This window comes from Aythya ferina (assembly GCF_964211825.1).
Source record: "Aythya ferina genome assembly, chromosome: 2".
Taxonomy (NCBI): Eukaryota; Metazoa; Chordata; class Aves; order Anseriformes; family Anatidae; genus Aythya; species Aythya ferina.
In genome coordinates, this window is record NC_140297.1 from 144608796 (window position 1) to 144621524 (window position 12729).

Genomic DNA, 12729 nt, shown 5'->3' on the forward strand with positions numbered 1-12729 from the left:
ATTTCAAATAAACCTGAAAACAAACAAACAAATAAAAACAGAAAAGAGAAAACTAAATCTACTTGAGCTGAGTTGAACCCAGCCACCTAACAGATCAAGAAACTCTGTCAAGAAGCTCTGTACAAACGTAACATTTCTTTTTATATAGAAACTCCACAAGAATACTCACATTTTAATGCATTTATCTACATATTTAGTAGGAGGGATCATCTGTATATGCACATAGGTGTAGCCAAAATGTCAGACTTTTTTCCATGTATGAAAAACTCCCCATTATACACAGTGGACCTAGAACTGCTAACAGTGGAGCTGAGAACTGAATCAAAGCATATATCAACTCTTCAGGCACTTGCAAATTGTTTCCACACTTATGCCTTAACACGGGATTGCCTTGCTTTCTTTGGGGCAGCCTTTGCTTCAGTGTTATTGTTTGATGGACTTTCATACTTCCTTTCATTAGCAAGCTCTCTGCAAAACACTCTTTTTCTTTTGTTGTTGATGTTGTTTTGTTTTGTTATGTTTTCTGATTCTACAAAAGGCTTCACTTTGCACAGTTCTAATTCACTTGTTCATAAATACTATAAACTATTTTCTGAAAATTTTCATCTATAGTATTACAAAATGTAGTTCACCAAGGTATGTTGCTGCTGGAGGGAGCTGTTAAGAGACCATGAAAATTATGTGTTGACTGTTTACCGACCTGCTAGAAGTGTCTGTGACTTAATCAGTTCATTTATCTTCATTTGCTATTTTAGTTTGTTTTAGTATGAACCTGAAATTGTAGTTTAACAACATGAAATCTTCGGAGGTAGCTATGACAAATGTTAAACTTAGACGTGAACAGTTTGTCTTCAGAACTCCCTAAATAAATAGCTGGGGGAAGGGGAACACGGCTCAAAAGAAAAATGTATTTTTGTTCCACAGTTCCATCTTCTTTCCTCAATTTACAATTTGTATGATAGGCATCATTAACTTAAATAAATTTATTTGTTTGTTTTTAATGAATAAATATGTATCTTCATTTTTTACATATTTTTCTATGTGTGTTAAATTGATGCATTAACTGAAAGCCCTTATACAACAGAGATGCCTGAACACTGTCCAGAAATGAGCTCATTCTGTTAATATTCTGGGATTTGCTGACAAGTTTCAAGCTCTTGTTCAGAATGTATCTAAATAATGATGAAAAAGTTCATTACCAGCAACTTTGCTATGTAGACTGTGGGTCTTTCTGACACTTATGCAAAGTTGGAACAACAACTATGAAGGAAGACAGATCTTTAGAAAAATTGAAAGAGTGCAATACTGCGGATGACAGAAGGAGAGCTTTTAGTGTAATTGTTTGTGCAAATTTAGAAAGCATCTCAACTGGACTTACTATGTTCTCACCCAGCTGGGAAATAGTTGAAGTTTTTTACTGCATAGAGTTAGAAAATTGGAATCTGGTACAGTATGTCTGGCCAGTCTGTATTATATTGGAGATTTATAGATTGTAATCAATAAACACGGTAGTAATTTGGGAGTTTGGCTAGATTAGTAGTAATCCTGGAGTTTGGCTAGATCCTGGAGACTGGAGATTTGTGATTTACCACAGGGCTTTTATTTCATGGGCGATATAGGAACATAAAAGCTTGCTCATTTACCTGTAATTCAGCATTTAATTCATAATAATTCTGAAACAAACAAACAAACAAAAAAAACTCTAATCAAGACAGCATTCTAGCATTCTCAACCCAGGACACTATTTTAAAAGTGGGCAAAAATTAAAAGAGCCCTCATAAACCAGTTAGGTGAATAACTGGACACATTTGCCCCCAAGAGAGCAGAATAAAATATGCTGTAACTTTAAGTTCTGATCAATGAATCACAGAAATTCTTATCCTCTATTTGCTTAATTGGTTTCCAACATTCCATACCTGCTGGAAATAAATCTTGCTGTGAGACATGGGCATGTATTCCTTAATATCTTCTGAAGTCTTTACTGTTTGCATCCTGCCATGTTGACTTCATCAGAAAGGATACAGTTCCTCATTAGAGTCAATTGGAGACTTCCCTGAGCTGTTAAAGAACATTTTACCCACACTCACTTCATTTTATTTTATCCTCACACTGACCCTGGGTAACCCTTCCTGTGTGACCCTCTGTTCCTGAGCCACAAGCCAGCCCTTCCTGTATCCCCAAGAGCAGCTCCATAACTCCAAGCTGCGCCTTCACACAGATGCCACCACTCCATCTTCTCTGCCTGTTTCTCCTGAGTAATTTGTATCCACCCATAACCAAACTCTATCTCTATGAGCTGCCTCGCTGTCTTGTGGTGTGCCGGTTTTACTCAGCTGGACAGCTGAGTTCTACCACAACCAATCTCTCACTCCCCCTCCTCAAAGGGAAAGAGGGAGAAAATATGATGGAAGGGGCTCAAGGGTTGAGACAAGGACGGGGAGATCACTCAACAATTATAATCACCGGCAAAACAGACTCAGCATAGGGAGATTAATAAAATTTAGTGTCTACTATTAAAAAACCAGAGCAGTGAGAAACTAAAAACAAACTAAAAATGCCTCTCCTCCCCCCCATCCACCCTCTTTTACGTCCTCTACCCAAGTGGCACAGGGGAACGGAAAATGGGGGCTGTGGTCAGTCCCTAACACTTCATCTCTGCTGCTTTTTTGTGGTCACTCTCTTCCCTTGCTCCAACATGGGCTCCCTCCCAAGGGATGCAGTCTAAGGCACATGAATGTATGCATGTCCACAGAACATGAGGAGATACAGCCGAGGGTTTGAGGGAACCGGCAGAAGAAGGTGCGAAGCTATTCATTATATTTGAAACATCATGGTAGTCTAGTGAAGTTCCCAGTGACTAGAAAAAGGTGACACATAATCCCCATTTTTAAAAAGGGAAAACAGGAATATCTGGGGAGCTACAGGCCAGCCAGTTACACCTCTGTGCCACAAAGTTAATCAGAGGGCTGGAGCACCTCTCCTATGAAGAGATGCTGAGAGAACTGTGGATGTTCAGCCTGTAGAAAAGAAGGCTGTGGGGACACTTCATTGCAGCTTTTCCATACTTAAAGGGGTCTTATAAAAAAGTTGCTCTGTTAGATAATGACAGGACAAGAGGGAATGGTTTTAAATGAACAGAGGAGAGATTTAGATTAGATGTTAGGAGGAAATTCTTCACTCAGAGGGTGGTGAGGCACTGGAACAGGTTGCCCAGAGAAGTTGTGGATGCCCCATCCCTGGAAGTGTTCAAGGCCAGGCTGGCTGGGGCTTTGAGCAACCTGGTGTAGTGGCAGGGGGGTTGGAACTAGATAGTCTTTAAGGTTGCTTCCAACCCAAGACATTCTGTGATTCCATAATTTAAGAATGTAGACCAGATCCTCATGAAACCTATGCTAAGGCACGTGGAAAACAGAGAGGTGGTTGGTGACACCCAGTGTGGCTTCATTAAAGACAAAGTTAAAATTTGGTGACCTTCTAGGATGAGGTTACTGCATTGATGGAGAAAAGATGAGCAACTGACATCATCTATCTGTACTTGTGTGAAGCATTTGACACTATCCTGCACAACATCCTTGTCTCTAAAATGGAGAGACATGAATTTGATAGATGGGTCCCTCAACTGATAAGGAGTTGGTTGGATGGTTGTACTGAAAGAATTGTGGTCAGTGGCTCAATTTCAAGTAGAAACCAGTGACAAATAGTTTTCCTCAGGGGTCACTACTGGGACTAGTGCTGTTTAACATCTTTGTTGGTAACATGGACAGTGAGATTAAGTGCATCCTCAGCAAGTTTGCCAGTGACACCAAGCCGTGTGGTTGGTTTGACATGCTGGAGAGAAGAGATGCCATACAGAAGGACATTGACTGGCCTGAGAAGTGGGTCCATGTGAATCATATGAATTTCCACAGGGTCAAGTGCAAGGTCCTGCCCCTGGGGCAGGGCAGTCCCAAATATCAGTATAGGGGGATGAGTGGATTGAGAGCAGCCTTAAGGAGAAGGACTTGAGGGTGTTGATGGATGAAAAGCTGAACATGAGCCAGCAATGTGTGTTTGCAGTCCAGTTGTAGCCTGGGCTGCATCCAAAGAAGTTTGGCCAGGATGTCAAGGGAGGTGATTGTACTCCTCTGCTCTTGTGAGACCCCACCTAGAGTACTGCATTCAGATTTTGGTCCATAGCATAAAAAAGGCATTGACCTGTTAGAACAGGAGGAGAGCTATTAAGATGGTCAGAGGGCTGGAGCTGTCCTGTGAAGACAGCGGAAGGGGTTCAGGTTTTTTAGCCTAAAGGAAAGAAGGCTTTGGAAGACCTCATACTTTCCAATACCTAAGAGTATTGGAAAGGTGGGAAGGGACTTTTTATCAGGGATTGTAGCGATAGAACAAGGAGTACTGGTTTTAAATTAAAAGAGGGTAGATTCAATTTAGATATAAAGAAGAAATTGTTCACTATGAGGGTGTGCTATTAGTGTATATTTGTAAATATTATCGCTTTAAAGACAAGCTATAGATCTGAAATCTGTTTTAGGAATAGGGGCAATGCTGTGTTAATATCTAAACATAGCAGAAACACTTGCCGGTGATGAAAACATGATGATAAATTAAAGCTGAAGAATATGATTCATGTTCCATAATAGAATCAATAACCATTCTTTAGGTTACTGAATGTAGTCTTGAAGAAAGTTAAAATGTCATATCAGAATTTCAACAATTAAATCTTTTGCTCTCAAAAAACAACAAAACAACAACAAACAACTACAGGTGATCAGTTGTATTCTTGGAGTAATATTTGAGAGGCTTAAGGCTTCTTAGAGACTTCTGCCTTCTAGATGTAAGTAACACTGAGGTATATATTAGTGTTTGTAGAGTGTTATTTAAATACTAATATTCTCACAATTTTCATTTATACCTAGGTAAATTCTAATTTTAGGCAGAGATCAAGTTTATCAAATTATAATTTTAATATTCTGGAGAAAAAAAAAAAAAAAAAAGTATACTAGTCTATTTAAAACCCATTGCTGCCAAAGCTTTTGGATTAAGCACCTTAGTAAATTGTGTTGAACCTGGAATTTACCAGTAATTACTCTCAAAGTATCTCAAATTATTTTACAAAAGTTATTTATGCTATTTGACCATTAGAAAGGATTTATCCATAAATACCACATAGTAAATGAACCCAAACATAATGTAAGAGTGAAGTAATTAGGTAGCATAAGCAGAATTTACTAGCCCAACTGGAATTGTGATAGAGCTATATGTTTAACACTTCTCTTAAAATAGTCTGTAAAGGTTTCCAACAAATAGACTTGGCTATAATTTAGCTTTAAATCTCACATGAAAGACTGGGTTTTGCTTGAATTAATGCTCTAGTATGTAACACTCATCATGTTTCGATGACTACACTGTACATATTACCAAAACAAGCCATTTAAATTTTTGTCAATTATCAGCCTAAAATGGTATTTTACTTTTCCAAGTTACTCCTTCCCACTCAATCATCTCGATCCTTCAAAGTAGTCTTTCCCTTTCAATTGACTGTATAATTCTCACTGTTTTGTTGCTTTCTGTGATAATTTTGCAAAACAATTTCAAAATTCATATGTGAATATTGTCAATGCATCATTTACTTCCATATCCTTTGTCTTTAAGAAATTTTTCTTTTCTTTTTTTTTTTTATTTTTGAAAACATGAGTTAAAAACAGTGTTTCAAGCTTTTCATTAACCTCTTTCACTAACTTCCACCCACTCACTGTAAGTAGTCCTAATTGCTAGTGTTGAACACAGCAATGGGATCAAGCATTTTGATATTCAATAAATTTTATTTTGTTCAGTGCCAGGATAGAATTCTTGAATTTAAAATCTGGTCTTTTTCTTTTCCTCTTCATTACCTGTATCTTTTTTTTTTTAATAAACTTTTGTTCTTAAATTTGATCATATTGGTACTTTTTCCACAAAAGGTAGCACCATAATGTGTTGTTAGTTCTGCCCTTTCCTTACTTTTGTTTGAGCTATGTCTGCAAATGCCCCCTTTGTGAAATAGTTACAAATACTTTCTTCTAAACATAATTTAACTTATTTAGAAACAATTCAGTTCTGCTGCATTCCACAGTCTTAAATATACTGTTTGGAGATGTAACTTAAGAGACCTTTTTTCCAAATGAAGGTTACTGCACTGATTAATAGTCATAAATAAAGTCATTTTTATTCTGGACTGTATAATAGCTGTTCAGGATTAGCCCACCACTGGTGTCAGTTTCTATCTGATTTTAGGGCTGCTGGCATCAGTACTGATACAAATTTACAGGATCACAGAATGGTTGATTTTGGAAAGGACATCTAGTCCATGCAGGATCATTCAGAGTCATTTGCCCAAGACCATGTCCAGACAGCTTTTGAAGATCTCCAGGTAGTTAGACCTCACAGCCTCTCTGGGCAACCTATGCCAGTGCATCACCCATGCAATAAAATAGTGCTTCCTGAAGTTCAGGTGAAACCTATTCTTTTACAGTCTGTGCATATTTCCTCTTGTCCTGGCACTGTGCACAACTGAAAAGAATCTGGCTTCTTCAGCTTTGCATGCTCCCTTCAAGTATTTATAGACATTGATAATTTTCCCCCTAAGCCTCCTCTTATTCAGGCTAAACAGTCTCTGCTCTCAGCCTTTCCCCATAAGAGAATTGCTTCAGTCTGTTGATCATCTTGGTAGCCCTCCATAGAACTCTCTCCAGGATGTTCACATCTCTCTAGTACTGGGGTCCCAGAACTGGACACAATACTCCATGTGCAGCCTCACCAATTCTGAGTTGAGTGGAAGGATCACTTCCTAAAATTTGTTTAATCTCATGAGGACTTCAAAAAGCCAAAGTATGCAAATCAGATGAAAGTGTGATTCTGATGTTCTGATGAATATTCTGACCTGGATGTATACATTTCTAATGAAAGGATTAATAAGGAAAGCATTTTCAGATATTTTATATTGCTTCTTAAACTGTTAAACAGTATCCCGATCTTTTGCATCTTTAATCACCCTTTGAACATTTAAATGATGAGGAAAAGAAATGTTATTAAAATAAAAATATTTTCTTTTAAAAAATACATGTACTGAATTTGCTTTCTAAAAATTAGCAATTATTTATTTTAGGTTACCATCACTAATATATTAGTACTTCATTGAACACAAGTTTTCACAGGTGAGCAGAATGAGTTGTTACAGTTCTTAACCATCATATGAACTTAATTAAGTGGTCATCATTGTCATAAATGAACATACACAAGTTTAGCACTTGGATCTAATGTATTAAAACAAATTGGAAAACTCCCTGGTAGTGTTTCTTGGTTAAAACAAGCATATTGTGTTACATCATTTTTATTATTTGTAGATTTTTAATGATTTCAATTTAGCATATATGAGCATATATGAGAATATTTTCATTAATAGTGCAGTAAAACTAGTGTATATTCATGATATTGTTAGGAATATATGATAATATTGATATAATAAAATAGGACTGCACCAGTTTCTTGATTCACAGAACATCAACAATGACTTAGAGTAGCTTTTAGAAATTTCTCCACTTCTTTGAATAACAATAGAATCGTGAATACAATTTCAAATTAAAATTCATATATGGAATTCTTTGGGCTCAGATGTATTTGTTCACACAAGTATACTGTGTGTTACAGTGAAATGACCCTGATAATGAGAACCAGATACTATCCTGAGAAAAACACTGATAACATGAGCTGTATGATAGGGTATATGAGCAAGTATGGTAGAGTATACTAGAGCACAACTTTAATACATTTCCTTGAGCCAAAAGTTTAATTCTATTAGTCTTAAAAATTATAGATTTTTAAATATAATTAAAATAAAGAACCCATAAAGATCTGCTATCACAAACATTCAGTACAGCTAAACTCGATGTAACTTTCTTCATGAAAAAAAAAGGTGATTTGAGATATTATTTTGCAGAACTTCTGGGCTCTTCTGGAAAGCACATACCTGAAAATACACTGAATTTCTATTATACTGCTATATCAATGTAAAGGTAGACTTGTTTCATGACATCCCGCCACTCCCTCTCCCCCCCCCCCCCCAAAAAAAAAAAAATCATCTCTAATTTTAAGGGAGCATCATTGCCATCTGTAGACCATTTGACATTTTTAATGAAGCAACAATAAGAGCACTGGCATTAATAAGCCAGTCTCAAAAGGGACCTGTGGAACTATCTCTGAAAAACAGCTCAGTCATTAGTGTTCATGTTATGTCCATATCTTCTATACATATATATAATTCCACAAAAGAAGCACATAGCTTTTCTTTTTTTTACTTTCTTTAAATAAACATGTTTTTAATCCATCTCACCTGGCTATGTGGGGTCTTTTTCCAAGAATAAGTGGTGACAACTGTTTGTATACAGGAAATGACTTCAGATAAAACTGCTTGTTCCCTGTGAGTTGTAATTTATTCCTGCCTTTAAGTTAGCACACCTTATTTTCTCCTGTATATATTCCACTAGTTTATGTACAATTCCACTAGTTTATGTACAGTCTGACATCAAGTACAGTACTTTGACTTTGTCTCCTGCTTTGTTCTTTACACACCATACAAAGCTAGCTTGCAACAAACATGCAGAGGCAGAAGCAGCTTGTTTACTGTCTATATCACTCATTTCTATTTGCTACACTGTCATAAAATCATTTACCAAAATGCAACCAAATTTATCTATCTGTGAAGTATCTATATTGTTATATGAATACTTATTGGTAGGTTAGTTAAGTTTAAATTTATTTATTTATTTATTTATTTATTTCAAAATTCCTATTATTGACCATAATAAGCACATATATTCCTCCAGGAAAAAATATTTTGGAGAGTATACAAGATATATAAGTAAACTTTTATGTTGTTTGAAGATGCTCTCTGTAACCTAAAACCTACCTCATGTATGAAATATACATATACATGTATACATTGTATATATGTATATATGTATACCATATATGTATACATATATATATATATACTCATGAATCTGTGTAGTCACAGAAATACATCAGTGATTTGCAAATAACAATTTTTCCTCTCCATTGGGTTCTTCACACAAGAAATGGCAAACTATTTCAATATTGAGCTGAATATTCTAATATTCACATTTGAATGTGAATATTATGTTAGATAACTTGAAAATATATAAATATATAAAAAACAGTTCATTGTGAACAAATCCATTAAAGAAGGAGAAATGAAGATTACATCTGTAAAGTTAAGTAGAAATAAACATACCTTTATATGTACATATATATATAAGTGAAATGGGGATTATAGAGTTATGGAACTTGTAGTAACAAACACTTTAACCTGTCTTGACGAAATGTAAAAACAAACAAACAAACAAACAAACAAATCCTCTTACAATCAGAAAAGTAGAAATGTATTATGTTAATGTAAAAAAAAAAAAAAAAGTAACTATATCCAAAACACTTTCTGTCCAAAAACAAAAAACAAGTGAATTCAAACTAGTGGATACACAGACTCTTTTGTTAAAATATGCTCTACAACTATTTGTTAGAGCAGAAAAAATGAAAGTGAAAGTGAAAAGACTAATACTTGTAACCTGAATGATTTTTATCTATTTTATTTATTTATTTATTTATTTTCATGAATAGTAACATTAAGAATATTCTGAACTAATAATTTTAATCTATATTTATAGCCAATGAAACAAATGTAAATTTCTGTGTATGGTGACAGGCATAATTTATGCCATCCTTAAGCAGAAGTCTGAAGTTCTATGAGATGATAACTTTTATTTTAAAATAACATGGATCTATTTATGTCCATTGATAATGAAGGCTATCTTAAACAATCAGATTTGACATAACTACCTAAATAATGGAATCTAAAGTCAGATAGCATGAATACTGTCAACTGTCAGCAAAATAAATGAATAAATAGACACATATATCTGGAAAACATTGCAAAGCAGCAGTAGGAATTTTGGAAAATTCAATTTCCAGCTTACCTAACCTTTGTCATGCTTGCATTTGCTTGTGTGTTTGTTTCTGTTTGTTTTAAAACTAATGCACTAACTTTTTCCACTTCACAAGATTGTTCTCACAAGAACAAGACAGCTTCTTAAATCTGAAGGAAGAACCTCCCCTTCTCTTCTCCTTTCTATGCTCTTTCATTGAGAGAAGAGCAATGATACTTTAATTCTCCATCATGGAGAATTAAACTGTCCTGTATCCTTGAGAAAGACAGCTTCCAGAAATTCCAAACACTGAGCAGCAATCATGTAAACGGGCCTTGTATATTGTCTATACATCTTGTTATATGGAATTGAAAGTTCTAACCATGAGCAATGTTCCAATATTTCTATCTGACATCATGACAAAAATTCAAAAATTTTTTTTTTAGTTTAATAGTGATAAATAACTTGCAGCTACACAAGCAACAGTGAAAATATTTTAATAGAATTATAACTAAAATATACATAAAACCTGTGTAATTTTTTTTCAAAAATTTTGAATTCTAAAGGAACAGTTTTAGAATGAAAATTCTTATATGATGATAATTATTTTTACCCTGGAACAGGAAAAGTTTTAAAATTATGAAAGTCAGAATACCCTTTTGTTTTTGTAAGTATTATAATCTTTATAAAATGACAATATTGCATATAAGTGTACACTTATTTATTAACCTCAGTAAATTATTCATACCTTGTTGCATTATTGAGAAATTACAAGCTGCAACATTATCTCAGGAATGGAAAGTAATATGCTAAATCTTTTGTCATGCTTCACTGTTGAAAACAACCTTATCAAATTAATTTGTCAGGGATGAAGACTTTAAAAACTAGTCACAGGTTACGCACAGTATAATTGACCAATTTTGTTTTCTTTTAAATAAGGTGTTTTTGCATTTCTATTAATTCTAATAGAAAATAAAATATATGTATGTATGTCAGAACATGTAATTGGCAGGTGAAAAAATCTGTGCATTTGAACTATCTTCACTGAGAAACAGGATGTGAAATAAAGCAACGGTTGGGCATGTGCACTGATTTTCCAACATGGTACCACAGAGACTAGTAAAGAAAAAAGAAGGCATTTGATGAAGAACATTTTTCTCTTTGAATAAAATTAGGCCCAAAATATGGAACTTAAATAATACAAATATCAGTGTTATGCATCAGATTTAAACCATAAACTTGTTTTAAATGTAATGACCATTGGTAGAGAACAGTAAGACATTTATCAGAGGAACTCTTTACAGATAAGTGTTTAATCAAATAAAGTCTCCATGGCAAACAGAGAGAAAGAGATAAGAAGCTCATTACTGCATAATCACCTTTAGCAACCTCCTGCAGAATTCTGTGTTTAGATAATTGCATTAGAAAAAATTAGGACATATCTATTAGAATGGAATCACAAAGGTTTCCATATTAAATGTAAAGCTAGATGTTTCCAATATCAAACATAGAGTTACAGTAATTAGTGACATTTTTAATTGAAATTAGACCAAAAATTCCCTAACAGTATGCAGGTGCAATAAGCCTTCAAGCCATTAAGCCTGATGTTAAAATTTAAATCAAAATTTCACGTTGCTACGTGTAATTTCAGTAATTAGTAACCACCACTAATAATGTCCACAGCGTTTATTATTGTTGTTGTTGTTATTATTATTATTATTTTATAATAAAATGATTATTATTTATTATTATCATCATTGTCACCATTTTTATTATTATTATTGTTACTTTATATAATAATAATAATTATTATTATTATTGTCAGGGTTATACTCCTTGGATTCTTCAGTGCTGTTGGTCTAGACTAGGGAGCTGTTTGGTCTGAACCAATGTTGTCCTTCTGCATGACTTTCTGTAGTAAATCAAGTCACATCTTCTTTCACATACTGTGAAAAGCGATCTCCGTCAGTCTCTAAATAACATGAAAATTTTGAAACCTAATATAACTTACTTCCTCTTTTTCCAAATCCTTTCCAGTTTATCAACTCTGTTTTTCCTTACAGATGATGATCATGATCAAGAAGAATGTGTACTTTCTATATTCATATATGATAGTCTTCTGCTTACATGTTGGAGTTATTTTTAAGCGCAAGACTACTTTGGGAGCATATTATTCCAAAGTTGCGCTGTGCATTTCCCTTGGAATAAAAATAAAATCTATCAAAAGTTCTCCTGAATGAGATACATCAAAAGAAATTTTATGTAACATTGTGACTGAGGTGATTGATTGACAAGTGGAATCATCAAGTTCAAGTCTGTCATCTTCATTTCAGGGTGAAATTTGAATGTCAACTCATTTCATAATTGGCAGATCAAGAATTTGGACAATGGTGTAAGATGAAGTTCCTTAACCTTCACCTTTCTTACAAATTTAAGTTTTGTCCAAATTCACTTTTCTATCAAATCGTTTATAACCATCTCCTTAAACAAAATTCGTAGTTATGCCTTGATTGTGTATCTTTGTCATTATGAGCCAGCATTTTCTGTCTTGTAGGAATGGAAGAATTAGGAGTTATTAATGATTTTACTAGAAAATTATGTGTAATAACTGCATTTTCTTCGAGATCAGGGATAAGCATAGCTTTACACCAAGAATAAGAAAGAATAGAATGGTATTTCCATATATGATATGCACTTCCCATATCTGGTTAAATTGTTGTGGTACTTATTAATCAGGTTTTAATTCAACAGGTTGTTA

At 34.3% G+C, this 12729-nt stretch overlaps 1 protein-coding gene across 5 annotated transcripts in view; it reads right to left on the reverse strand.

Annotated features, from left to right (window-relative positions):
* CSMD3 (CUB and Sushi multiple domains 3) overlaps positions 1 to 12729 on the reverse strand; it is a 684493-nt gene that overhangs the window by 503243 nt on the left and 168521 nt on the right. The window lies entirely within an intron of this gene.